Source organism: Lepisma saccharinum, chromosome 19 (genome assembly GCF_977018435.1).
Source record: "Lepisma saccharinum chromosome 19, izLepSacc3.1, whole genome shotgun sequence".
In the NCBI taxonomy this organism is placed as follows: domain Eukaryota; kingdom Metazoa; phylum Arthropoda; class Insecta; order Zygentoma; family Lepismatidae; genus Lepisma; species Lepisma saccharinum.
This window is the reverse complement of record NC_139247.1, coordinates 71,303,173-71,328,777: the sequence shown is the minus strand read 5'-3', so window position 1 is coordinate 71,328,777 and position 25,605 is coordinate 71,303,173. Positions and strand designations below refer to the sequence as shown.

The following is a 25,605-nucleotide window of genomic DNA, read 5'->3' as shown; positions in this document are numbered from 1 at the left end:
GCCTCAAATCAAATGGTACCCGGTGGGGAGTAAAGGCGGGCGGAGCGTGCCGCTGTTCACATCACCTCCAAGATGTCCGACATCGGAAATTCGTGGGGCCCTACTCCTACATACCCTAAATGTGCCTTCATGGCACGGTGCTATATGCACAGTGAACTTTACCTTTACCTGTATATATTGTATTCGTTTCTGTACCCCTGAGTAACTACGTTTATTTTTTACATACGCCAACCCTCTACTATGTCTATGGCTGAGGGCCCCCTAAAGGCTTACTTGTCTCCGGCCTCCCCGCACTGCGGTGTTTTGCGGGTTGTAGATCGGACACTGGGACCACCTCTGCTATTTTGTGATTCTACTTGCAATTAACAGTACTGGATCCTTCGTACGGCGTATCGCAGAAATCCAGGTGTTTCCATTTTTCTTCTAAATTGTGTTTATATTAATTATGAAACGAATTACTCCATTCTTTCATCTGTTGCTCCGAACGTTTTTCTCGCATTGTTCATTTGGATTTGCAATTAGTTCGGCTAGTAGCGTCACTTTTAACCAACGCCGTAAATATTTTATTCTCCATTTTTATCGAGGCCATAGTGCTTGAAACAAGCTGTAATGAGAAATAGTGCAACTAACCTCGCAAACATCTCGTTGAGGGCCAAAGTATGGCAAGCTGTTTTTCGTTGGGCGATGCCAGGCCAGAGAATCGAGTCCCATCGTCGCTGTTTTCTGGATTTCTAGAACGGAGTCTACTACCGTTGCTTATAATCAGCGCCTCGTTTGTCCTCACGATGCTGGGTCAACATTGAAATTGAAGCTACTACAGGGAATCGAGCCCGCGACCCCTCGTACCAAATACGAGAACGTTAGTTAGTCTACGATGGGTCTCGAGAAATAAATCACACACCATAATTGTTCGTTTTCCTCCATGTTTCTGAAAACAAGCTGAATGCATTTCAAGAGCGGTCGGGAATTCTTCGACACTTTTTTTTACACGTTGTTTGTAAGCGAAATCTAATGATAGCATGAGTACGCACATGCTGTACTGGTGCTGAGTTATCAGGAGCGAAGACACCAAACGGTGTCTTTTCTCTCTAAGCTGTATATGGAAACCGTGGATCGGTGGGAGTTCCCACATAAAGCGACTCGGAAACTATATTTACAAAATCCGATGGGATTCGGATCCATGATTCGTTCTCTGATTCTTGAATCTGCTATTCCTTACTGGATTCTCGAATTTAGGATTCGTTTCCCAATTTTGAAATCTAGGATTCCTTTCGTTACCTGATTCTCGAGCCTAGGATTAGTTAGACAATTCTCGAGTCTAGGATTCGTTACTTGTTTCTCGAATATTGGATTCATTAGCCGATTCCAACGTTATAATGATGCGAATTTTATAATTAACTATTCTGCTAACTTGTATTTCTTTTAAGTAAAGCTATGTCAAAGGGTAACTTCCACCAACACCTAGGGTGACCATAATATTTTGACCCAACAACGGGACGTCTCAAGGAAGTCAGTTTAAAAAATCCTAAAAAATCATAATACTATTATTATTATTATTATTATTTGTTCAAGTATGGATGACATAAACAAATAAAATTTGATCTGTTATCAAAAGGATAACTGTAAATTCAATGTTTCTCCTTTCTCCTGGTCAGCCTTTGATGTTGATCCTACGTTGAAGTATGCCAGAACTGTACACAACCTCGCTTAAACATTTACTGCTATAGAAATAACGGAATCCACATAAAACAATAAAAACCGTGACGCGAGCTAACCTGAACAGTAAAACAGCTGTCTGCTCGAATCTTCTCGACGACAGTGCAGTGCAATTAGCCCAAAGTGGCAGAAAAGCGACGCCAGATAACAAAAATAACAAATTTCTATGAAGTACTTGAAGCAGTGTTGCCATAACACTAGTTTAAAAATTCTATCGACTTTTTATTTTAGCATGAAATGTCTCAATTTTAGATTTAGTTTTCAAGCTAACTTCTAGACTTTTATAAAACGGGACATACTGAAGATTTTCTAAAGTATGGGTCCTCCTACCAACACCCTCTCTCCCGACCGGTCTCCAAGTTTATAATATGCTTATTTAATTTATCTGGAAATTGATCATGGGCTAGCGCGATTGCCCCATCGCTATTCCAAGGGGTCTGCCTCCATGGCATTGTGGACACACTATGAAGTCAGAAGTCCCAGGTTCGAACCCTGGCCATGCATGAATGGTCCCGTCACCAGTTTCATCATTCATCGTCACGATTAGCCCAAGAGGTAGAAGAGACACGTAAAATAACCGGAATAAAAACCTAAACATACGCTCTGCGCCCTATAAAAATGGTTAATGCGCCACTTCACAATGTACGAACAAACAATACATTTTCAAAAACTTCATTTACACAATATATTTTTTTCAATTTTCGAAAATTTGTTGTGGAATAATAGTTATTTTAAAAACACTGTTGTGTGTTGCTTCTTGAAAAAGATGCTGTTACAATAGAAGCAATATTTCTTTCCATTCCGATTGCCTTTTTAACGTTCGTGGATGATCGGCTATTCTCGACTGTCCTCGACTTAGACGGGTCCGCAGATCGATTCCGCATGAAGCCCGGGAGTGTACGTACAAACCGCTCGTGGAGAGAAGGAGGAAGAAAGCAACAAGGGTGAGGAAGAAACGCAAAATGGTGAGGACAACAGGATCATGACCGGGCATTTCAACAGCTGACAACATGTAACAATGACTGAAAGTGCAGCTGACAATGTATTCCGTTCACTTCGTCTCAACTTAACCAGATATTCCTAAGTGTTTTTCTTGGAACAATAGTGCATTCGTCTACTCGTATTTTAAGCTTGCTGCAAGGTTCTTGTCTATCGCACGCTTACATCTGCATCGGTGCTTATCGTTTAGAGTGACTTTATTGAATCACCATCTAGCACGAGCGCAATTAAACCCATTGTGACTGCACGGTGAACGTAAAGCTTCAGTCTGAGGATTGTGATAGTGTCCAGGACTCGACCGACCAGCTGTTCAGTCTACAGTACAGCAACTTCCACTGCAAGCTGACTGAGCAGGTCCGCATAGAGCACGTGGTAAGTTTTTTTTTTTTTTTTATTCTGGTGCAGTTTTCTGTGATTGCGAAATCGATATACCATGCTAGTCTGTTGACTGCACGTTTTGCTTGTTTTCGGTTTTGCTGAAAGAGCTGCAACTATGCGTTATCGACTGCATTGTATTAGAGTTGATATTTAACCTTAGCTTACCCGTGCCGTACTTACTTACCTTAGAGGGGAGGGGGTCACAGGCCCACACTTTTTTATCATTAAAATTTATCAACCAATTGCACAGTCACTGACATGAGTGTCTCGAATGACACGCATTCAAAGATGCCCACCTAGTGCATTTTGCCTCATATTTACATTACATGTATGTTTTTTACGAACAAAAGTAATACAGAAATATTGGGAACACCATAGGAAACTATGAAATTTATTTTCAATTTTTTATAAAAATTTTCACAGTTGAAAAATCGAAACAATTGAGGTTGTGGACCTGACAGCCCCCCTCCTCGGGTAAAGTAGGGTTAATTTAATGACTTTCATTCCGCGATAGCTGTGGAGGAGAGGGGTTGGGGCGGACGCCCGCGGTCGATCAGTCCATCCCCCGGATAACAAGAAAAACTAGACATATAAATACTCTTTTAGACCAAAAATGCATTTTTACACTATATTTTCTTGTATATTAAATGCTTGAGTTTTTTTGTCTTAAGTCCACTGAACTTACACACACAGAACTTGAAATGCATCAATTGACACAGTTCAATGAGTAGACCTTGGATTTTAGGTTTCTAACCTATTTTATCCTTTACAAGTATGAAAGAAATAATAAGTTATGTCAGCGTTTCGTTAAAAAACGCAACAACTCATGAAGTTTTATAGTGCTTAAAAGAAACTATTTTGCTTGTTAGAACCTATTTTAACTTTGTGTACCTAAATCAAGCCTTTTTTAAAGCTTTTTATATATTTTTTAACGTTTTACAGGATTTCTATGTCACACAGAGACATTTGCTTTGATTGGCCACGATAAAATTCAAACGAACGTGTTTGAAACGCACAATGTGATTTTTTAAAGTTCTAAACAAAGCAAAATGTCTGATGCCACCGTTACCTATACAATCCAAAGTGGTTTGATCTGTGTGGTCTTGCTTACTTTCACGTCACTTCGGTGCTTTGTGACATTCACGCCTTGCAAACTAACATTTCAGCATTCAAGTTTTTGTTGAAACATTATTTTTAGCATATAAGATGATCCTCATAGACAAAATTGCGGAGTTTGACTGTGGATAGTATTAAAAAAGATTGTTGCCTAACTATATGGCGAAGAGTGGATTTTAATAGCAAATTTCCAATGATAAGTTCTGCCATCGCCGTAGAGTTAGGCAACACACTTAACGTTATGCAAGATAGTGCGTATTTCAGGATATAGGTGTCCCATTTTCATTGCCGGTGACTATACCTAATCAGCATTTTCATGAATTTTTAACTATTTTAAGTTTTTTGAACCAAATTCAGGATTTTTCGACCCTAACTTAAGATTTTTAGGACCTATTTTAGGATTTTTAGAGCCTATTTTATGATTTTAGAGCCTATTTTAGGAACCTAAAAGCATACTTTTAGAACCTAAAAATCCGAGGTCTATTAATGAGTCATTTTCTTATCTTGTTTTTTTATTGATTTGGTGTTTTAAGTAGACTTCATGCACAGTAAGGCTAATCAGGACCGGACCTACAGTTTAAAGTGGGATCCGAAGCACTATGTGTCTCCACCGGGTATCGAACCCTGGCCCCATTGATTATAAGGCGACGACGCTACCAATACACCATCGGGGAGGCCTCATTTTCTTATCTTTATCTTTATTTTGTTATTTTTGGGAAGATCGTGTCTGATCTTTTAATGCATCACACGGAACAGAATATGACACACAGGCGTGCGCAGACCCTCTGATTAGTGGGGGCTAAAGCCTTCAGTCTGGAAAAAAAAACCTAATTTTATCTCAGTGTTTTAGTTTCATTGCATTGATGTGTGCGTCTGTGTGTATAATGCAGCATCATAGAGGCAGCATAACAAATAAAGCATGTGAGAGCAAGGGTGGAGGCACATAGTGGTTCGGATTCCACTTTGAACTGTAAGTCCTGTCCCGATTAGCCTTACTGTGCACAAAGTGGACTTAAAACACCAAATCAATCAATCAGTCAAGCATGTGAGAGTGTTAATAATAAGAAATTTGCCAGAGGACGAAACGAGATAGTTTTCAATTACATGGAAAATTATGCACCTCCCTCCCGGAGCCGTAACGACGTATTTTTGTCGGGGGGAGGCAAGTACTCGTAAAAACGTGCCAATTATAGGTAATAATAATAATAATAACGGCATTATTATTATTAGCAATAGTAGTAATAGTATTATCAAAGACGTTATTATCCTCTTAAATCACGGGAAAAAGGGGTAGAAGTCGATGCTAATGCATTTGAAGGGGCAGGGGGAAAAACGATGAATGTTCTTTCAAGACGATTTGCCAGGAAATGAAAAACAAGAATTTATATTCATAAATACGCCATTATATGCCAAAATAATTATTTTTAAGTATCTTTTTACTCCCACAGATGTAGTTAACCATAGGAAAATGTTGCTGGAGAATCAGAGGAAACCAAAAAAGAGTAACAAGCAAAATTATGCCGAAATATGTGGTTTTAATTCTACATTGCAGGTGTGCACTAATGAACAAAGACAAAATGAGAGTAACACTACAACATTAAAAAGAGTGATGATTGTTATTTATCAAACTATCATCAAAATGAAAAAAAGTTGGATCAGTCTTGGGGGTAACTCACTAACTATTGCTGATCATCAACTAAGTAGTCCACATAGAGAGCCTCATCATTTTGTATCGTAGCGTTGGTGGTTAGCATGGTCTCGTAAAACTGTTGAGCCTCTGGGTTGGTGAAAAATCGCTTCAAATCCTGGTGATCCATGTACTTGGGCAAAGGAATGGGCAGCGGTCCATCGTACAGGTTTCTCAAAATGGTTCTAGGTGAAGTATAGGTTCCTTTGTTCTTTCCTTGCTTCGGTGGTCGCCACATGACATCAGCGCGCAAGTTAGTGCCAAGATAGGTATTGCGGTAGAAAATTTTGGTAGGGTTTTCAGCTCGTATCTCCAAACAACGCACTGGCCTGGTAGGAAATGGACATTATTGGCTTCGAGAACTCAGTCCACACTTGAAGAGCTCCTTCGTGCAGTTTACCACAGCAAATGACGTTGGTTTGTGTCTGCTGCTCCTTATTACATCTCTTCATTCGTCCGGCAACTTAACATAGGACTGTTGATTTATGTGCATTACAGAGAACATTTAAATTGCGAACGAAGCGATCAAGAAATTTAGATCCAAATTTTTGCTAACTGAAAACAATATTAATTTAATATGGCGCAGAAAATTTCACGGGGCGCCATGGCATCCTCTGTTACATTTTTTAAAAAATTAGATCGTTCGGCGCCCAGGGCCAACTCCTGGCGGCCCATATCTACGGCTATGAACTTGACAAGACTGTAAGAAAAGCAGAGCGAAGCGAAGAAATAAGAAATGTTTCTTATTTGTTTGAATTTTGAAAAAAAGGGGGAATTACCCCTCTGTGCCCTTGCAGGTGCTCTTGGCCGTCTGGAAGAAATAATGCAAGAAAGACGTGAAAACTAATTCCATCTTGAGTATCTTTTTGTCCCGCTACTCTTAGATTCTACTAGTCTTGCTTTATTTTACTTCAATGTTTGCCCCCATAAAATTTATTTCTGTCCAGTCGGGGGCAAGGATGGCCACACCTCCTCCTCAGAAATCGAATGTCAACCTATATATATATATTTCACACGTATAAATTGATTTCAATCATACTAATTTACATTAATTATTATAATGAGGATGCAGGAATGCGATAATTTCAAATTCAAGTGGTGTTTTTTGAGGGGGCAACACTACTATCGAGGTAATATGCCCCTTGGAAAAATACCTTGCTTGTCCCTCCGTGGAAAAATCTGCGGACTCCCATGATTAGGGGGCGATTGACCTCCCTTGCCCCCCCCCCCGTACGAACGCCTATGTTTTGTTATACGAAAAAGTGCATGATTTGCAGTTTATGCACGTCACTTGAATCAACATATGTGTTTCAATTGGCACATTTCGGATTCTGTGTGTCGTTTAAAGTGGAATCCGAACCACTATGTACGTCCAAGGAGATTCGAACCCAGGGCCCTTGTTTACAAGGCGACGTCGCTACTTCCTGCCCATCGAGAAAGTCCCTAGACTGCCTCTAGAAAATATCCCACCTGCCCAGCGGGTCCACCCTGATTTTTTTCTGGTTCCGTCACTAGTTTCGGTGAAAAGAACAGAATGTCATTTGGCGATTTGCAGAACATTGATTCAAATTCTTGTATGTAATGGAACATTTACGTAGAAATATCAGCGAACAAAAATGCAAGCCCGATCCGTACTCGAACCCGGATCTCTGGCATACCTTGCCCTTGCCCTTGCCCTTGCCAAGGCGAAACCAGGGCTGGCTCCACAGCTCAGCTGGTATAGGAATGGCACGGTATGCCAGAGACCCGAGATCGAGTCTTGGTTGCATCTGTATTTTGCACTGGAATTACCACGTCGTACACTGTAAGGTAATGGTGCATTTGGTTATGATTTTCACGATACAACGTGTTCCACAGCAGCGTCAGTGTCGATATCAGAGGAAGGGGAGGGTGGGCGGACACCCCGGAAGTCGGCCGTCCCTCCTTTAGAAAGAATAAAATCTGGATTTTGAAAATATATTTTTTCAGAAACAATCTCGCCCCTTCTCCCCCTGCTTATTTTTCATTATCAGTAATTGGTATTGAGTTTGTGTGCCAGTGTCATACAGATTTGTATGCTGGCGGGGGAGCGTTGGAGTGCAACGAAGCATCAGTGTAGATGATTTGGCAGTGACAATCATATAAGCCTGTTTCGCATGATTTTACACAGGGAGGTAAAGCAAGACAAAATTTTGATTTGATTAATTTTTCTTCGCATTTCTACCACAAAGATGAGGATGAACGATGATGTTGTCAAATTGATGGAGAGGCGCTCACAAAAAAACCACCCATGCCAAGGCCGGGATTCGAACCCGGGAAAGGCACATTTTCTCTCCAACACTATTTTGGTTTCGAATTCTGATGTTCTTTGCTACGAGCCTACATGAATCTTACTTTAGGCCTTTTTAATTATCTAGCATCTTTAATTAATTAAATTTTTTGAGGAGAATATTACATGAATGACATATGAAAATTTCCCAACCAGACTACTATTTGCATGTAGAAGAATTGGTTAAAGAAGGTTGGGATTGTGCGCTAGCAATTCCCCCCCCCCTCCCGGAATGTCACGGTCTAGGAACATTCACAGGTTAAAAGTTTCTCATCACCACTGACGTACGATGGATTTTTTTCCCCTGAGAGTAATGGTGGACAGTAAAAGACTGCTTTCTAAGAGGGCGGAATACACAATATTAGCTATATTTCGTATATTTAGAACTTTCCACTCTCAATAATGTCAATCGGGGGTCAATTGAAGCGAGGTTTGCCTTTACCACTCTGTTTTTTTCCAGAGTTTTTCATTTTTTTACTTGAAAATTTTGATTTTCTCAAAATTTCGGTGGGGGGTTGTAGCCTCATCAGCTCCCTCTGCGCACGCCACAGCTCATCACTAATAATCATGTGAATCAATGATGTATTTAAGATTTCACTCAGAGGGGATAAGTTTTTCAGAAGAAACGAGAACATATCTTTGGCCCACACATTCCACGATTTCGTCATTTTTGGAGTTTTGCATTAGAATAGGAAAAAGGGTAGAGATTTGTAAGATCTGAAAGTCAACAAGTGACGATAACCGTACAAATTTTCAGGTTCGAGCGACATTTTGGGAGTGGAGCGTCAAGTCCGTTCGCCTTCTCCTTAAACAAATAAAAAAAACACTGATGTTTTACCATAAGTTCTACACGATCATGAATACATATCTTCCCTCTCAATTTCCCTCTCTCCTGTTACCTTTCTCCTTCTCCCTCTATTATATTCTTCTTTTCCTTCTCCTTCTCTCTTTCTCTCTCTCCTATTCTCTTTCTCGCTCTTTTTACCTCTCCTCCTATCTCTTTTTGACTTCATTCTCTTCTTATCTCCCTGTTTCTTTCTCTATATATATTCTATATCTATATTTGTGGCCATGGATATAAAACAACAGTGCGACTATTTTCTACCTGCGAGATAAACGAAGCAGCGTCGCACCTCTCACAGCCTTGTCCACGCATAAAGCGGCTCTGGGGCTCACTCAGACTCAAATCAATGAGTATCTGCGGGCAATACTGGGGTATAGGCGGCCGGAGAGTGGTGCTTATCACATCACCTCCAAAATGGCCGAGATCGAGAATTTTAGGGACTCTACCCCCCATCCCCTAAATGTGCCTTCATTGTACTGTGCTATATGCACGAGGAACTTTACCTATCTACCTTGCATTTATTCTATATTGCGCTGTTTCTTTTCACAACTATTTATTCACTCTTAATTCTGCATTTATTTGTATCATACTTATTTTCGATGGCGCAGTGGTAGCGTCGTCGCCTTGTAATCAAGGGGTCCCGGGTTCGACACCCGGTGGAAGCACATAGTGGTTCGGATCCTACTCTAAACTGTAGGTCCAGTCCCGATTAGCCTTACTGTGCATAAAGTAGACTTAAACACCAAATCAATCAATCAATTATTTTCGTATCGAGTTTATTTTTCGCTATTATTCAGTTCTGCTTTTTCCCGTTTATCACAGTTTGAAAACTGCTTTCCGCACTCATTCCATTGTTGATTACTGATTTCACTATTACTCGGTTTCACATTTATTTCTTTTGCTCTATCTCGTGTATCTACTGCAGTGTATTTTCTAGAACAGTGTATTTCCGAGAGGAAAGATACTGCCGAAACCTTCATGGTGGAATCTGAGCTACAATGAAGATAAAGTTGTTGTTTTTTGCGTAGTTTAGGAGGGGGTGCGGGCAATTTACAAATAGCTATTCATACTATAATACGTGCTGTAAATTTAACGCTTTTGAACTGCATTTTTAATATGCTGTACGTATGCTCTGGACGAAAATCGGTCGAGGCATTGCTAATATATTTTTTTGTCTTTCGAGATTTTCAATTTCTGCATAAATTCTGCTCCATTATGGTAGGTTAAGAAACGAAAGTCGCAATTTTAAGGCATAAGTTGAGCTATGTGTTAAACAATAACTTCGCAGTGCAGTCAACGTTTTCATCTCGCCACCGAAGTTCCAAGGTTCGAGTCTCGGCCTGGCTGCTCCTTGCGATTGTCCCTTCAGTACTTCTCGTCGCGATTAGCCAAACAGAAAAGCGAAGCTAAACAACAAACAATTATGCACCTTGTAGTAACATTGTGGTCCTCCTCCGTGGCCTAAGGCGCTGTGCTTTGGACTCCGACTGCGGGACGGCATGGGTTCGAGTCCGCCAGGGTTAAGTCTGGGCTTTCGGCCTGCGTAGAGGACCACCATCGTGAGGAAATTGGGGAGCTACGAGCGAGTAGCGCAACCCGGTCTCGGAACTCTCCTACAACGGCTGAGGGTTCGACGTGCTGACCCCACGTCACCCCATTCCCGGTGAACATCTCCACGCCTCTAGGTAGAATTGTGGGAGGGAGACTGGCAGTCGGGAGATAGGCCAAAGCCCTTACAGGCCAAAAAGAAAAGCATTAAACTGCGTTACTTTCTTTCCAAGTGGGAGTAGGGTATTTTCCAACAGATTGAGAATTGTAAAGTTGTTTTGATGAGGAGGGGAAGCAAGATCTTAAGTGTATGCGCCATATGAAATATTTTCCTTGCATCCTCGTTATTGATAAGCAGCTTTGATTTTTGCACAAAGCTGATAATCCACTTCCAAATAACACCTTCTCTGAAGGAAAGTTGATTTTTTTTTTCCAAAATTTGCTCACAAGATTGTACCTTTCTTTATCACGGAGCTATGAAGTGGAAAATGCAACTTTTATATTAGCAATCTGGCATCTTCAAGTTTGAAAAATACCCAAAAATTCTGACTGCTCTCTCAAGTAAATCCCACAAAGAAATGGTCACGTGCATTTTTCTCCTAGATGAATCTCAAATTGTGGTTCATGGGTCTCTTCTGAAAGAAAACGCATTAGCTCATTCCAAGCCAAGGAATTCTCCAATAAAGAAGAGAGAGGAGATGGCACGTGGAGATAAAATGGGAGTGATGGGACGGGATGCAGAGGGCTAAAAGTTCTTCATTATTATAAAAAATTGCAAAGGAAAGCAATCAATAATCCAGCAACACTGTGCACTACTATACCCCGTCTCAGTTATCTCTGGAGTAAAGTCGCGCATAGCATCAGAGAAGGGGAGGACATACAGTTGGCAAAGGGAAGCATACACGCTGCTGCGAAGGCTGGTAACTGTAGTCGCTTTTCCCCTCCAAGCAATCCCATTCCCTCTTACGTGTTCGTTGCTGGAGCCGTCCCGCGTCACTACTTGGTCAGATACTTTTATCGTTCGCCTGCTCCAGAGATAAGTGGACAGGGTATAGATATTTGTTTCACCTACTATCTAATTCTGTTGTTCCACGTAGAATATTTCAGCTTTCTTCCCACTCACAACCCCAAGCATCAAGGAGATAGATTTTGAAGTTGGTAGATAGTAAAATTATTGCTGGAGTAGCTAATACTAGGTGACTTCATATTTCTAAATTGTAATTTTAATTTAGTCTTTTCAACCTTCATGTAGTCCGATTCAGTTAAAAACAAGGGGGGTGTAATTCTTTAAAACATAAATCAATATTCGGAGTTACACTTTGATTCTTATTTAATTTTCACAGTTGAGGCAAGGGATTCACCATAATGCTCATTAACATTTTTACAATTTAAAACTTTTTAATATTTTTGCCTGATAATTTCTAACAAGATATATTTTTCGATTGTAGATTTTTAAAATTACAATATAACCTAGAAAATGGTTTTGTGAATAAACTCACACTTAAAATTGAAAAATATATATGCTTTATAATCCCCATTAAGCACACTTTATTTGGAGTAAATAAGCATTAGGAGTTTTGAAAGAGTGGGGTTAATGAACGTACACACACACACATGGGATTCTTAAGCAATCAAAATAGAAATCTCGTCCTCTTCAAATCATGGCGGAGTCCTGGAGGGGCCGGGGGGGGGGCCTGACCCCAACTTAAAAAATACTAAAAAGAAATAACACATGATTAAGTTCAGCTACTACATTTTTGTATGAAGCCATACCGCAAATCTTGACGTTTCGCATGATAGCATGTGCGGTAATTGCGTCGCAATAGCGGGTCTTACACGATTTGATTGATGTGTACAGTTTGAAGAAAGAAAAACTTAAAATAACTTTGTGTTGAGTCAACAGTTACTGCTGAGGCATCAAAAGAACTTCTCAATTTAATTTTTCTAACATTTCTGAAGCTTACTATTGTACCGTAACTTTTTTAAAGTAATACGAGTATTGTATCAATAAAAAATAATTAAATGCAAAATGCAATAAGCGTACTGTTTTGCTTCTTGTAAAACTGACAACCAATATACTAATTAATATTTGTTTACTTAAGCGAGGAAATTTAACATTTTCAAATCTAAAAGGCCTAAAACTCAGTGTTTTAAGTTGTTGTTTTTTTAATTTCCGGGGGAAGGTCTCCGAACCCCTTATAAGCTAGGGGATATTCAACAACCCTCAGGTACATCATATGCTTCTCCCAGAGTTTGCCCCCCCCCCCAAGCAAAAACTCAAACTCCGCCCATGCTTCAAATGCTACAGAGCAGTTAACTTGCAGTTTTGCTATCCTAAGCGCAGCGATCGCGCTGGGAGGCGTCTTGTAGGGACGACAAAATGATCAAATCATACTTTCAAGACATGTAAAAATGAGAAATCCTACAAAAATAAGAAGAAAATTGTTGGATAAATATGATTAAAATGATTATTCTAGAATTCTATTCACCATTCCAGTAACTACACTGCGCGAATGAAGCTTTTTGCTTTGGGGGGATGCAGGGCCGAATCTGCACATTTTGGGCCCTCCTGCAAAATATTACCCAGGCCCCTTCTATCTAAAATACACGTACCGTACTTCTGAAAGAAAACGTCAATACCTTTGCTGTTATTGAGTTTCATCAGTGTGTGTGGGCATACATTCATACATACACCTTTGGAACTTTTTTATTTTATTTTTGTTAGAATAGCTTTTCTTCCACTTTTGCCTAATCGCGACGATGAGGATGATGATAGAATGAGTTTGAGGAAGGAATACTCACACAGAACACCCATGCCCAGACCGTTCTTGCTAACCACTCCGCCACGGAGGTTGGCGTATTGTGCTTTTCACACAGAAGTTTTGTAAAATCATGTGCAGATTAAGCTTTTTGATAAATCACTGTTGATTGCTGTGTAAAGAGACAACAATTAAGCTGGGAATGATGGACCAATGCTTGTTTCATAACATTTCTCTAATTCGTCAGCTTTTGCTATCAGTTCGTTGGGTTGGGTATGCAGTAATGTTTAGATAAGCAAATCAGGTTTGAGGGTCCCAAAAGTAAGTAGTAATTTTGTCCCATTGTTACGTACCAAATAGGACTAAGTAATGTAAATAGTTTGTTAAAGAGGAATAGAGATGGCAGCACCAGGCGTGCAAGATTAAGAATTAGCATAATATATGTGAATAACTTTATAAATAAGAACAAAGCAAATTGGAAAGATGGAAAACAATAGAATCTACTATAAGAAGATAAAGAATAAATATAAAAGAAATACATTAATATATTTATATATTCGATAAATTAAACCAGTGATCATATGTAAATTGATCAGAAAACTAAGGAAGTCAAAGCACTGATACAAATTTGTGTCTTTGAACAGATATTGCATCTGACTGATTGATTTACCATTCCCATAGCGGAAATGTTGTTTACACCAGTGGCGGCGCGTTCCAGTCGACGACCCACAGCACTTTTGGTTGCGCGTTTCACCCGTAGTACCTACTTGGATGCGCGTGTCAGTCGTTTGGCACCAAGTATACACTCTGTTGTACCCAGTTAGTGTTGGCGCGTTCCAATCGCAGCCGCAAGGGAGATTAGTATATTTTCTAAAGCTTAAGGGAAAAAGTTGGAAAAAAGGATATATGAATTCATAAATCGTCAAAAAGCTGAAATAGAAGGAAGTCCAGATCTAGACCATCCATTAAGAAGGAAGTCCAGATAGAAGAATATACAAATTGAAGAAAAGAAATAGTAAAAAACATATTGAGATAAAACTTGACTGTAGATGAGAATTATAGAGAAAAGTAGCTCATCATGTAAATATTCTATTTCCATGTATCCTTGTTTATATAATATATTCGTTTAAACGTCTCCATTGAAAGGCATCCTGTCTGGTTTCGTTGTCTACAAAGAACCCTATCCTGTAGATATTCTAGCTGTAGTTTAAGATTAAGATTCATGCACTTTGCACCAAATAGAGGTAGCACCATACATGGGATTCTCGTCCCTTGCTTTTCGTCCCGTCTCACCTCTTAACTCATGTGTACGTACGGTAGAATCTCTACTCGTAGTTTCACGCCACAGACCTAGGGAAGTTACACTAACGGTTAGAAAAAAAATAATGTTCAGTTAGTGGTATGGAGCACTAAACATAAGTTATTAACCGAAGTATTAGCTAACTTAAAATTAACAACAAATCACCTTACAATATTCCGGTGGTCTTCTCTTCTCTGCTCTGCGGTGCTGGACAAATTACTATTGTTCTTTTACGCACATATATTTGAGTATGTAAAGGGCATGGCAAGGATCCCCTAAAGGCTAGCTCATCCTCCCTCGTAGATCCGGCACTTGGAGGAGGGTCCCATTCAGTGACGTATTTGTGATTTCATTTTGGGAAGTAGTTGTTTCTTCTGGTATGAAAATTCGTATATATGTGGAAAAGTGATGATTAGGGCGCGGATTTATATGCACTAAAACTTGTCAAAATATGAACTTAAAATATGCACTAAAAATTTTCAAAACAGCCCATTTTAAGGTTCTGTACACCTTACGTGGGAAGTAAATGTATCAGAAACTCACTGAACGCAATTATAGAAATGAAAGTGTGATAAATTGTGCTATTTAGTATCACCAAAACATACTAATTTACAAATGCTTCTAGTTTCACGTGAATTTCTCTACTCTCAACAACATATAAAATATTATCTAACATTCTTTTAACAAGACTAACCCCATATGCTAATGAAATTATAGGTGATTATCAATGTGGATTTAAACGTAACAGATCAACTACAGATCAAATTTTTCACATCAGACAGACACTTGAAAAAAAGTGGGAATATAATCAAAATGTCCATCAGCTATTCATTGATTTCAAAAAAGCATATGATTCGGTCAAAAGAGATAAATTATATAATATATTAGTAGAGTTTGGAATACCTAAGAAGCTTGTTAGTATGATAAAAATATGCACCAGTGAAACAGAAAGTAAAATTCGTGTGGGTATTAATATGTCTGACAAATTTACAATTCACGATGGGTTAAAACAAGGAGATGCATTATCTCTATTGCTCTTTAATTTTGCCTTAGAATATGCTGTAAGGAAGGTAAAAGAAACTAAAGAAGGACTAAAATTAAATGGTGTGACTCAGTTGTTAGCATATGCAGATGATGTAGACTTACTGGGGGATGATGTGAATACAATTAAGAATAATGCTAAAATATTTTTCAAAACTGCTAAAGAGATAGGTTTGGAAGTTAACAAAGAGAAAACTAAATATATGCTTACAGGCCGAAACCAAGTGTTAGGTAATAATCAAAATCTAATTATTGATAACAACTCGTTTGAACCAGTTTCCAAATTCAAATATTTAGGAGTAATATTAACAAATGAAAATTATATTAAAGAGGAAATAAAAAGTAGGCTTAATTCAGGAAATGCATGTTACTTCTCTCTTCATAAACTTTTGTCTTCTCGTTTAATATATAAGAAACTAAAAGTTAAAATATACAAAACAGTAATTTTGCCTGTAGTATTATATGGATGTGAAACTTGGTCCCTTACATTGAAAAAGGAACATAAATTGAGAGTATTTGAAAATAAGATCCTTAGGAAAATCTTTGGACCTAAAAGGGATGAGGAGACAGGTGAGTGGAGAAGGTTACATAATTTAGAACTACATAATTTGTATTCATGTCCAGATATTATTAGAATGATTAAATCAAGAAGACTTAGGTGGGCAGGCCATGTGGCACGAATGGGAGAGGAAAGAGGAGTTCACAGGATTCTTGTTGGGAAACCTGATGGTAAGAGACCTGTAGGAAGGCCAAGGCGAAGATGGAGGGACAACGTTGAGATGGACCTAAGGGAAATCGGTAGTGATGGAAAAGAGTATATAGAACTTCCTCAAGATAGGGAAAGATGGAAGGCCTGTGTTGCTGCAGCCATGAACCTTCGGGTTTAAGAAGGCTAGGGGGGAGTTTAGTTTCACGTAACAAAATGATTATATATACACATGCATTCCTTTGTCTGGAGGCTTGCTCTAAGAACTGCAATATTGCAATTATAATAATATACGTAGCTATCTTGTTGGAAACACTATGCTCTTTTCATTGAATTAGTCCATATCTTATTCTTTTACATTAGCATTTCAATATACTAGACGTTATTTATCAATGTTTTCGGGTAGCAGACTATTGCGATTGTCAGAGAATAAGTCTTTGTATTTTGAAAATGTTCTTTCCATTTCACAAGATGCCACTGGACAGTATTTGTTCGTTTCATTTCTTGTGTTGATATCCTGATGTAAAATTGTTTTTTTTTCTCTGTATTCAGAATTTTCAAATAAATAAAAAATAAATTTCAGTTTTGAAATACTCAGGCAAATCCTGGACACGTTCCCCCTGCAGGAACTGCATACCTGGGTTTCTGGAAGCTATTGCTAACTCTTCCTCCAATTCAGTTTTTTCAATTTCTCCTGGTACTATTGTCTTTTGAGCAATATCGAAAAGAGATTGGATGGACAAATTGATTGATTGATTGATTTAGTTTATTTTACTTCGTGCCTCTTGGCTAATTTGCGAAGATGGGGATGAGTGATGAAATGATGAAATTGATGAATGGACATTTACAAACAACCAAGCCCGACCGGGATTCGAACCCGGGACCCTTGGCGTCGCAGCGCGATGTGCTAACCACTCGGCGACAGGGTCGGGCTGGATGGACAAAGAAAGGGAAAAAAATCTAATTTCTGTCTGTTCAAAACTATGAACGAAATTTTACCATATTTTTAATACTTCATTTAAGATTCAGATTAAGCATTTCTTTCAAATTAACAACACAATCATAAATTGACATACAACAATGGTCTGTATGGCCTAATGCGGTGATTCAACACTCCGAATGTGAATCCATCACCTCAACCGTCAATTCAAATGAAGCAATGCTGGAACGTCGCCCTTTAATAAAGAAAATTGAGACTGAAATTGAAATATAATTGTGACCATTTTCCTTATCAAACCCAGGGACCGTACTATACGCTCATAAAAACGGCATTAAATATATCAATAAGTACACAAATCCCAGTTTCTATAGAACTGCCAGCCTTCTCCTTTCAATCACTTCAAATCACTACTAAAATCACCAATAAATGATGTTCAATCCGAACCATTATGTTGTTTGAATATTTAGCTGCTATCCATCGACAGACATAAATAATCGCAAAAAGTTATTGTATTTTTATTATGTCTAATTTAAGAATAAAATGCGCTCATAGTGCATATCTTCATCTGACCATCATTCCCTTAGTTTCTACCGTCTTCTTATTTTGAACTAAATAACAGAATGATCCTTCACTAGGTTATACAGTAGCATTGTCCGAAAAAAATAACAACTTTATAAAAATCACAGTGTCCAGACCTACGCAGGCAACAAATGTTTTCTGTTGCCAAAAATGAAAACTCCGTTTGAGCATTGGTAAATTTGCATTTCGGCAATTTTTCATTTAAGCTGCCAAAAACTACTCTAAATGCGTGAAATGTATTACATGTTTAGAGCTGTTACTTCTCTCGTTCGTCATTTATTGTCACTTCTATAGTGCACACAGACACACTCACAGATTTATCAAAATGTCACATCAACAGATAATCCTCAAATAATGCGACCCCAGTGTTGTCGCTGGAATTTGGAAATGCGACTCATATCTCTGAAAGGTCGTTGGTTCTCTTATCTTCGGAACCAGACCACCTGCAATGGTATGAGACCCAACTACTGCCCATGACCAGACGAAGTAGGCTATTTTTAAATGCTGACCGGGAAAATGAAGCAAACAAACATGAAACAAACAATTACATGAAAATTACTCCCAATATATGCAGATTATATGCACATTAAGCTAAAATATGCACTAACGTCCCAAATATGCATTTATATGCACTATAAAACTTTGCCAGAGTAATCCACATCAAGTGAAATGGATAAATCCGTTGAGAGCATATGTATGAATTTTCTTTAAGGAAAAAAAACATGTAAATATGCAAGAATCCGCCCCCTAGTGATGACAAATCATAATTTCTCGGGGGTTTGAAGACAATTGTCACGTGCCAGTTCCGACGACACAATGCGAAATGCAAGGAAGAAATGTTTCACGAGAGCGACGATAGATGGCAGCGCTCCACATAAAGCAGAGCAGAGTTCATTGTAGAAACTAGGAGCGGAGAAGAGTGATTATATATATATTACAGTAAATGCAAAATACATAAAGGAAGAGTATAAAAATTATAGAAGGAGTGAATAAAATGTTGTAAATAGCCAATTAAGATAATTAAGAATATGCTCGTATATGAAACAATTAGGAAAGTTAATAAGTGAGCAAATGAATTCAGGAGTTTATTATTTTTGATCCTAGTGATCAAAGTTTGATTTAATACCTCTGACGAGGAGAACATCGTCAGCTTTTGTGGTTGTCCGTCCCTCGGTGGCGCTGTGTCCAAATTAGACGCCCCGAAGCACTTACGGTTGAGCTCCTTATTAGACGCACTGGGCCATAGGCAGCGCTTGCTGTTAACGATCCTAGGCTATTCCCCTTTTGGTCGTTACATAGGAGGTGGCGCTACTGTTAGTTTAGACGCCCCTAATATTTCTATAAGTATAGCTTGTGTTGCTGTATAATGCAAAAAACGGGGAAAGCGAACACATATATGATTACGCTTTAAAAGGAAAGAAAATAAATTAGAAGAAAGAAAAGAAGGAGAAGTATTTTCACTAATCAACGATAGAAAGAAAGAAGAAGCCTTTTCCCAAAATAGAAGGAAGAAAAGAAGAAGAAGCCTTTTCACTAATCAACGATAGGAAAGAATAAGAAGCCTTTTCACTAATCAACGATAGAAAGGAAGAAGAAGCCCTTTCCCAAATCAAAGATAGGAAGGAAGAAGAAGCCTTTCCCCCCAGGGTCGTATCACAATGCTAAACCTGGTAGTAGTCCGTTTCACTTAAGTTAGAACCAGAAAACATTGTTCTTATTTTGAAATTTCCGGCCTTCTTGTTTTTTAGGTTATACGTATTTCGGTATTTGCTGCCTTTTTTTGTTGCATTTGATATCATTTTTTAAGTTTCTTCTTTATCCTTCTCAATTATTTCATGAGTTTTAAATGCACTTGCTAGCATGACTTACACATTTAAAATCACTAACATGGTATTTTAGCAAGTAGCCTTTAATCGTATTTCTGGTCAATGCAAAAGCACAATATTATTTTTAACTGAAATCTTTGGCAATGGATTTTGTGATATTAGTTGTGGTAAATTTACTTTTCTTCCAGCACACTTAAAATATTTTGAAGCCCACTTTGAGTTTTCCTTGCTAGCAACTATTATCGCTTTAATATGTGATTTTATAGTAATATTAGTCACAACGTAAAAAATACGTATATCTGATGCACACGAAACACAACTGTATCAGGCCACTCTGAAAGGAAGTTATTGACTTGCACTGAAAACTTTTCGGAGTATTTTATTTAGCCTTGAAGTAAACATATAGAAAACTACATTAGTAGGTACTTAATTGCTTTTTCCTTTTTGTTTCGATAGTTTAAACCACCAAACAGATTTTATCAAATTATTCAACTAGTCTCTTGACATTTATGTAAAATCAAGCTTTTATTCTAAGAGCGGAAATTATTTTTAGATCATTATTTTGAATTTTTAGGTCATTTTTAAACAAATAGGTGATTTTCTTAGATTTGTTAGATCATCAACTTTCGAGCCATAGCTTATCAGTCAATGCTGCCTTGGGGTTTCGAGTACCTTACAACATTGGTTCTAACCTAAATCTTATAACATTTACACACGCAACTTATAAACAGCATATTTACGTTCTAAGAAAACACAAAGAGAGCTATCGATCTACACCGAAAACTTGACAAAATTTATGTTGCCAGTAGGGGCGGCTTAAGGGCCGGGCGACTGTCAGGGGCGCAGCCAGCGGGGGCGTCAACCGGGGTGTCCTCCTTGAGTAGCGCCAAAACCTTAATTTTGATTAGGATAAGCGTGGCTAAACCCGATATTTCATATTGGAAAGAGCAGTAACGCAACGACAGGGGGGCAGGGGACGGAAATGAGTTGTAGGGGGGGAGCAAGGGGGGCGGCAAATATTGACGACCAAGTCTACCTGCAGGGGGCAATTATCACCAACAACTTCAAATTTTATGCAAATAAAAATACTTTTCGTAAAATTTTCTTGCCGCTTCGCTCGCAATTAGTCTTATCAAGTTCAGGACCGTAGCTACACCCTAGCCACCGAACGATCTAAATGAAAATAACTTGTAAAATTGATTGATTGATTTACGCACTGAAAATCTAATCGGGACTGGACCTACAGTTTAAAATGGGATCCGAACCACTGTTCCATGTGCCTCCACCGAGTATCGAACTCGGGACCCCTTGATCACAAGGCGTCGATGTTAACACTACACCATCGGGGAAGCACAAAAATTGTAAAAGAGAGAATGCATTGGATTCCCGTGAAATTATTTGCGGCCTATTAAATCAACATTGAATTTTGGATCCAAAAATTTTCTTGCTCGCATCGCTCGCAAACCTGTCATTCTTATCTATAATGCATTGTAAATTACCAGACAGAGAAGAAAGACTTATCTTCATCGATTTTGTTTTAAATACATGAATAATTGTTTTGAGGAGAGGGAGCGTGCACATTTCAGAGACAATTTATGTAATTTTTGCTGTTGGTTTATTGTGAAATGGATGAATTGGTTGTGTAATGTATTTAAATAATATATTTTGTATATAATATGTATTAAAGAAACTTTGAATACGGTCACAATTTAGTGTCCACGTCGCTCCATGTTGCATAATGTGAAACATTTATCGTGCATGAATGTTATGCATGTTAATGTAAAAAATAATAATACGTATTTGGAATGCATTTATCAAGCATTTTCTGTCTTTCAAAAATAGTTTGTGTGCTTGTTATCCACTATTAATGTGAAATTGAAGGTGTTGAAAAAATAATTCAAATCGTTTGTTCGAACACAAATGCTATAGCAGCAATTTTTTGCATAATTTACGAGGGTAATAACGTCTTTGATACTACTACTTCTATCACTACTATTACTAATAATAATTATAATAATGTTTGTCTCGGGTTCGAATCCAGGCTTGGGCATGGACGTTTGAGAGTGTCCATTTATCAATTTCATCATATCATCACTCATCCCCATCTTCGAAAATTAGCCAAAAGTGGCACAAAAGCGAAGTAAAATATAGCAAATCAATAATGACAATAATAACGTTATAATAATAACATTATTATTATTAAAATTATTATTATTGGTACGTTTATTATGGTTCTTGCCCCCCTATCAGACAAAAATTCGTGGTTGCGCCTCTGGTAAACAGTAACACAACATGAAAAGGAATGAGTTTTAGAAAAATAAAAATAGATGGCAGCACAAATTTAAAAAATATAAATAAATTGTTGGAGGATAAGCGTTGATTTAGTGAAAGTAAAAATATGGTACATGTATGTAGAGAAGATGAGCACAAGGTATAAAAAATATAGAATAGATGGAAAGGAAAATGAAAGTGGTTTTCTTCATTTAAGAAGTTGAAGCTTACAGTCAGTTGTTAGGTATGCACAAAGAAGTATTCAACGAAGCAAGAAATATCATTCCTACCATCCTACTTTGAATCCTATGCCGTATAAAGTAATACGTACGTTGAAATCATGTTGAAAGCTAAGTAATTAACTGCTATTTTTGTATCATTATGTAGGTATTAAATAAGTGCATACCTACAATAAACGTATTCTCTAACAGAAATACTTCAAGTATTTAATACGATAAGGCTATTATTTTCTTACTTAAAACCGTCAATATGTAACATGGTCAAGGAATTTGTCTGTTGTCAAGGTTTTTATTGGGAGTAGAAGGTAGGGGTGAAAAGTAAGGTGGGCGCCAAGAATCCACATCGCCCGGGTCAAAATTTTATCTTGAAGCGCCTCTGATTAACAGGTTAAAACTGAATGTCCATCCTACTTACGAGCTTCTTGTAAACACTCTAATACATGTTCTATAAGGTTGGTCAGTTGGAGAATGGTGTCCTCCTTTAAAGCATATACTAGGATAAATAAAAAATTATCTACACTTTTGCCACGACTTTTCTCAGGTTGACCACACTGCCTTCAGCGCTTGTTTGCTATAAGGTTGTACTTTTGTGGTTTGATCTTAATCGCTCCATTTTTCTTTCATTTGTTACAGATTAAACATGGCCGCTCCACTGGCAGTGTGCACCAAGGAAGAACAGCGACCAGTGATCCGATTTCTCTGGTCTGAAGGTGTGTCAGGGGTTGAAATTCATCACAGCCTTTCAGTACAATACAGGGACAGCATTTTACCACGTAGAATTGTGTATGAGTGGATCGAGAGGTTTAAAAATGGCTGGACAAGCATGAAACACGAAGCGTGGGATCCTATAAACCTCCACCACTGATGGGAAGATTGAACAAGCTTGAGAGATGATTCTGATGAAGCGATGGTCACCCATCATCCAAAGAGATTATTCTGACATCATCAGATGTACTGAAAGCCTGCGATGAATTTCAGTCCCTAACACAGCTTCAGACCAGAGAAATCGGATCACTGATCGCTGTTCTTCCTTGGTGCACACTGCCAGTGGAGCGGCCATGTTTAATCTGTAACAAAAAAAAGAAAAATGGAACGATTAAGATCAAACCACAAAAGTACAACCTTATAGCACACAAGCGCTGAAGGCAGTGTAGCCAACCTGAGAAAAGTTGTGGCAAAAGTGTAGATAATTTTTGACTTCCCCTCGTACTTGTCGGTATGGAAATCTTTGCTGACTGGAGGGCAGATAATGGACGCGAATGATTTTTCAGTTGTGTTTGTTAGATAGTTGGGAAATGGTATCCATTTACTTTGAGGGAGATAAAAACATCCCTGGCAGGGATAAAAATAATTTTACTTTGCCGGGGATAAAATATTTTGTGTGGGGGAAACATCCCCCCGTTAATTCGCACAATGAGAAACTGTGAGTAAATGAGTTATGGTAAATTAAATCTTTTCTTAAAGTTATCAGTTGAAAATTATTTTTCTCATCATTGCGTTGTTCGTTTGCAAGCTTCGTTTGCCTAGTAAAAGCATAGAGAAACTTTTCTTTAACTGATGACAGCGTATCAGCGGCGGCGCCAGGATTAACCATCTAGGGGTGCTGAGGGGGTGCGGAAAGAAATTTAACGATGCTGAAAATAAAGAAAACATGAAACACACATGCAACCTTTGAAAACTGGGGAAGGAAAGCAAGGACAGTTTACTTTCCCTTGGTAGATAACGTTTAGCATAGTGCGGGGGCAAAAATAGAAAAAAGCGGGGAGCAACCACACCCCTAATCGCCGCCTCTGATTAACATAAATTACTGACTGAAATAAAATTATATGTGTGAAGTATATAACTTTAGATTCATATCCATTTTCCAGGGAGACTGTGCCCCTTGCTCTCCCCCTGGACGTCCATGATGATATGTATTAAGTCTTATACTACAAGATAGTGGTCATACAGTGCAAACATTCAGATACAGGTTACAGTCTTATTGAACTATGTAGTGAAATACAAAATGAAATTACCCTTGTCTTTAAAAACAATTTTGAACCTTTTCAATGTAACCAATGGAGGTACTACAAAATACGTACATATTACCTTCCGTCTGCTACTTCAGGACAAAACGCAAAGCGCACAGCAACTTCGTCTTTGTTAAAATCCCTTCTGCCGCACTATACCCAACAACGAACTGTAACATTTCTTCTTGAACATTGGGCCTCTTCCTAACAGTTTTTGAAAAAGCCTGAAATGACACGTTTACTAGACATGTTACGTGGAACAAATACATAGAACGTGTTAACAAGAAAACTACACTTCACGTTACAACCCGCATTAACTACAATTTCCCGATACCTTACCTTTGAAAGCAGCTGAAATTTTTGTTTCAGTGCGAGGAAGAACAAGCAGGAGGAAAATAAACAACTCACATTAAGCTATAGGCAATTATCGAAAACCAAACAGACCACTTGAAGAAGCAAACGAAGAAATATTCATAACAACAATGCTGACGAAATTTTAAACGGCCGATGCTCTTTATAGAGGCTGCTTCCAGTACAGGAAAGGATGTGTATCGGCATCTCTTTCAGTGCTTGCCTGTTGCAAGAATAACGGTTTTACTTCAGTACGGCTCTCAATATGACGACATGACATAATATGACACTATAAGGGTTAGTGTTTTTAGTTGAACGTAGGGGGTGCTGAAGGGGGTGCGCAAGCACCCCCTCGCGCCCCCTAGCGCCGCCCCTGCAGCGTATTTAACTATATTTTTATAATATTGCTCTTTTACAAAATTCAGGGAATTTACATGCCGAATATTCTAATACTAATAAGAATTCCAAACAAAATATTTGTAATAATTGCATTATAGGTATGAATTTAAGCCATGAACAAGAATGCTCCAGTACAGCACAACGTTGATTGGGGTGGGGGCGGGGGGACGTAGCTGCACCTTGAAAAATTCCTAGGGCCGGACCTGGCCATAACCACCAAACCAGGGCCTACCTAAAATTATTTTATCCACCCTTGAGTCCACCATAAAAAAAATCTGGCGACTTCACACAGGAAATAATCTGCGTTGTTTACGAAATGCAATTCCGGGATCCTGCTTAATTTCTGTCGTCCAGAAATTCGGAGATTACAAGATTATCACATATATTTGAGATTATTTACATTACGCATTTCAAACATATTATCCGTCCATGCTTAGCGTAAGCATTTCCCTAACCATATTCTAGTTGTGACTTGAGACTGTGCAATCATTTGTTGATTCCTTTGTGATTATTTCTTTTAAATGACCTTAATGGTGTTTAGCTGGCTTTGTTTGGTGTCATAATATATCGGAAAAAAATCATGTCACAA

The 25,605-nt window shown here is 38.4% G+C and overlaps 1 protein-coding gene across 1 annotated transcript in view; it reads left to right on the top strand.

Annotated features, from left to right (window-relative positions):
* The first annotated feature begins 2,613 nt into the window (after window positions 1–2,613).
* para (sodium voltage-gated channel paralytic) overlaps window positions 2,614–25,605 on the top strand; it is a 386,365-nt gene continuing 363,373 nt past the window's right edge. Inside the window, exon 1 of the mRNA XM_083141023.1 lies at window positions 2,614–3,087. The gene's annotated coding sequence lies outside the window, so the exon portion shown is untranslated. The remainder of the gene's footprint in view (window positions 3,088–25,605) is intronic.